The sequence below is a fragment of the Pinus tabuliformis genome, chromosome 4_2 (assembly GCF_031772625.1).
Source record: "Pinus tabuliformis cultivar Carrire ecotype Pingquan chromosome 4_2, CPIR1, whole genome shotgun sequence".
In the NCBI taxonomy this organism is placed as follows: domain Eukaryota; kingdom Viridiplantae; phylum Streptophyta; class Pinopsida; order Pinales; family Pinaceae; genus Pinus; species Pinus tabuliformis.
Window position 1 is genome coordinate 1,055,436,632 of NC_142304.1, and position 4,515 is coordinate 1,055,441,146.

Below are 4,515 nucleotides of genomic sequence, written 5' to 3' on the forward strand. Positions count from 1 at the left end.
ACAATGTAACATTGGAGTAAATGAAGATTTGTTTAATGCTTCACTTGCTTCTTCGAAAAATGATTGGTTGCTTGATTCAGGAGCAACCTGTCATATGACTCATAGGAAAGATTTTTTTGAAGATTTCATTGACAATGTTGATGGAGTAGTATACTTTGCAGATCAATCAAAAATCAAGCCATCAGGGCTTGGCACAATCAGGCTTAAACTACCTGGTCTTCCAGACTTTCTTCTGGATCATGTTCTATATCTCCCACAGCTCAAGAGAAACTTGTTGTCCTTGGTCCACATCCGCCAGCAAGGTCACTCCATTCATATGTTTGAGGTAAGAAAAGCATTTGACCACTCACTTGTCATGAGGGGAATAGAAGAAGAAAGACTTCTCAAACTGCAAGGAACCTCTGCTCATGCACAACATTTCTCATATATTTCTCATCATGAAGAAGGTACACTTCCATCAAGTTTATTATGGCATGCTAGATTTGGACATTTAAACTATGATAGTCTCCGCTTATTGAAGAAAAATGGTGTTGCTGGTTTGCCTACAATTTCTAGGAAACATAAGCAATGTGATGCTTGCATTCTACGAAAGCATAGCAAACAGTCTTTTCATGATTCACATTCAAGAGCACATAGGAAGCTTGAACTCATTCATTCAGATTTATGTGGTCCAATGCATGTTCCTTCTGCAAATGGAAATAAATATATCATGACATTTATTGATGATTACACCATAATGTGTTGGGTTTATTTATTGAAGAACAAATCTGATGCTTTTCAAACATTCAAGAATTTTCATAAATGGATTGAAAATGATGCACAATCTCATATTGGGTCTATTCACACTGATAATGGAAAAGAATATACATCAAATGAATTTGAAAACTATCTTTGCCAACATGGGATCAAACATCAAACAACTGTACCTTATAATCCCCAACAAGAATGGTGTAGCAGAAAGAATGAATAGAACAATCTTGAATATGGTACGATCCATGCTTTTCTTCAAAAATGTAAAGATAATGTTTTGGGCTAATGTTGTTCTATGTGCTGCATATATAAACAATAGATGTCCATCTAATGCTATAAGAAACAAGACTCCTTATGAATTGTGGTATGGACATGTTCCTTCGGTAAAACATCTTAGGATCTTTGGTTCCACCTGTTATGCTTTGATACCAAAGGTACATAGAAACAAACTTGGTGCTAGAAGTCGTAAGTGTATCTTCCTGGGGTATTCAAACACCTCTAAAGCATACCGCCTCTATGATGAAGTAAATAAAAAGTTTGTTGTATCTAGAGATGTCATTTTTCTTGAATCATCCAAATCTGACAATGTTGTTGAGTGGCAACTTGATCGCTTGGATAGATTCGCAAAAACGAAATCATTTCAAGAATTTGATAATCAGATTCCACATATTGAAGGGGGATTCCTATACTAGATCAACATGTGGAATCTTCTTCTGAAGAACAATCTCCCCTGCATGAAACTCCAACAACGGATGATGCTTTAAGTGATGTAATTGATAGAATTGGGAGAATCAATCTTGATTCAGTCCCAACTCAATCAACAGAGCAGCTTGGACCATCTCAGAAAGGTCCCCCAAAGTGGCTGACAAAGACACTTGAAAGTGTTCATCCTGATGAAATTGGAAAAACAGGAACCAGAAATTCAAACCGACAAAATGGAGGTGATGTAGATGACTCTAATTCACCTGTTGATATGGATGTTACTTACGATTGTGAATTGAACTTGTCTACAGATTTTGAACCAACTTCCTTCAAAGAAGCTGCTTCTCATGATGAATGGAAAGAAGCGATGAAAAAGGAGTATGATGCCCTCATAAAGAATGGCACTTGGAAGCTGGTTGATCCTCCATTTGGAACCAAACCAATTGGTTGCAAGTGGGTCTACAAGAACAAATACAAAGTTGATGGCTCACTTGACAAGCACAAAGCTAGGCTTGTGGAAAAAGGCTTTGCACAGAAGGAAGGGGTCGATTATGAGGAAACTTTTGCCCCCACAACAAAATGGGCCACCATCCGGACACTCTTTGCACTAGCTGCTCAGAATGGTTGGAAAGTCCATCAAATGGATGTAAAAAATGCATTCTTGAATGGAGATCTAAAAGAGAATGTTTTTATGTCCCAGCCTAAAGGATTTGCTGTGAAAGGACATGAACATAAAGTATGCAAACTTGTGAAGTCCTTGTATGGCCTCAAACAAGCACCGCGAGCCTGGTATGAAAAACTAACTGAGCATCTTCTGAAACTCAACTTCAATCATTTTGATCTTGATGATGCAACTTTATTTGTCAAGAAAGTTGGAAAAATAGTTGTGTATCTTGTGGTATATGTAGATAATTTTTGAATGACACGGAACAATGAAAGCTACATTGCATCCATAAAGAAGGAATTAGGGAAAAGTTTTGAAATGACTGATTTGGGCTATGTTCATTACTATCTTGGCATTGAAGTAACCCAACATCCAAAATCCATATTTCTTTCTCAAAAGAAATACATTGGAGATTTGTTAAACAGATTTGGCATGACAGAGTGCAATCCTCTTTATACTCCAATGGAACAAAACTTAAAGCTCACATCTATTGAAGGAAAGGAATTTGAGGATGCAACAAAGTATAGACAGCTTGTAGGAAGTCTCATCTACCTCACTACTACCAGACCAGACATTTCATTTACTGTTGGAATCCTCTCCAGGTTCATGCAAAAGCCTTGTGAAGGATATTGGTCTGCTGCAAAAAGAGTTCTAAGGTACTTGAAGGGAACTCAAGACCTTGGAATCAAGTATACACAGGTGGACGACTTCAGCTTGATTGGATACTCTGATTCAGAATTCGATGGAGACAAAGAAACTGGGGTATCTAGTATGAGTCTTGGATCAGGAGCTGTCTCCTGGAGATCACGTAAACAATCAGTTCCAGCAGATTCCACAACTGAAGCAGAATACGTGGCAGCAGCTGAAGCAACGAAAGAAATTGTGTGGCTCAAGAAAATTCTTGAAGATTTGAAGGTAAAACAAGTACAATCAACTCCACTCATGATTGATAACACCTTTGCAATAAAGTTGGCCAAGAATCCAAAGTTCCATGATCGAAAAAAGCATATCAATACTAAATATCATCTGATTCGACATCATGTTGAGGCCAAAACAATCCATCTCCGTCATTGTTCCACAAATGAGAAAATTTGCAGACATCTTCACCAAAGCACTTGGAAAGGAAAAGCTTGAACGATTCAGAATGATGCTTGGACTCACCAACATCCCTTCAGATTAAGGGGGGAATGTTGACACCTAATCTTCATGATTGGGGAATTTTTAAAATAAATAAATCAGGAATGTGAACAGTCATCGGAAGATGAACTGAAAAATCACTCCTAATGTATAAAACAATAACATACCTATGGAATAAACACACCAATCAATTTTTTTGCCCTTGGAGAGTTACTGCCTGGCCTGACAGGGATGATGGCAACATGCCCGAACAATTTCAGCCAATTCCAGCGCACGGTTTCCAAGAAATTAGCTTCCATCACCTTCAGCCATTTTTGCATTCTCTCCATACCCATGCATCCATTTCAAAACCTGTTTCATGGGGAGATGCATATAGGTGATAGTAACCTACCCAAGCAATTTCAGCTGATTCCGATGCCTAGTTTCTGAGAAATTGACCCCTGTAATATTCAGCCATTTTTAGTTTTTCTCGATGTCCGTGCATCCATTGACCACAATTTTTCTATGGGAGGTGCATAACAATGATAGAAGCATGCTTGGAAAGTTTCAGGTCAATCCGATCTATCGTTTGGGAGCAATGGATAAAACAAGTTTTTGTCCTGTAAAAATTTAGCGTCAACAGCATGAGGGTGCAAATGTGAACATTGAAGCAGGCTCCTGCAGCATAGGTCCAGCCAGAGGATACCTGCACAAGAAAAATAGCCATGAATCAGCAACCAAGCCACCATGCAACCATAGAAACAAAGGCATGCAGCAGAAGGAAAGGCCACAACACCTCACAACAAATGCATTCGACTTCCAGGTACGTGACTAAACTCATTCCTCTATTGCATGAATGTAATTTGAGAACTGCGTGAACAATGAGATGGTTGTGATTAAAAAAATCGGTGGCCAGCTAACTGGCCACCCTCATCCAGTTCAAACAGTGCTCGGTGGGTGCAATCGACACGTGTGCTCAACCATCTCAGGAAGAAATCTGAAAACAGGTAGTGGTGACCGTTTAAACTCCAGCGTGATTGATGGACGTGATTACAGGCAGAGAACAAACAGTCTGACGAACGTGACGGATGTGATTAGTGGTGGCTATTTAAATGGTCTGCATGTAGCCAACGTGCACTTGTCTAGCTCACCCTCCATCAACGAAAGTCTCCATAAGCAGCCAATCGAACTCATCTTTGAAATACTCTTACCACTGTCGTTTCCATTTTATTATCGTCCTTGTAGCTGCAACAAGCTCCATACCACCTCCATAGTAGCAAACC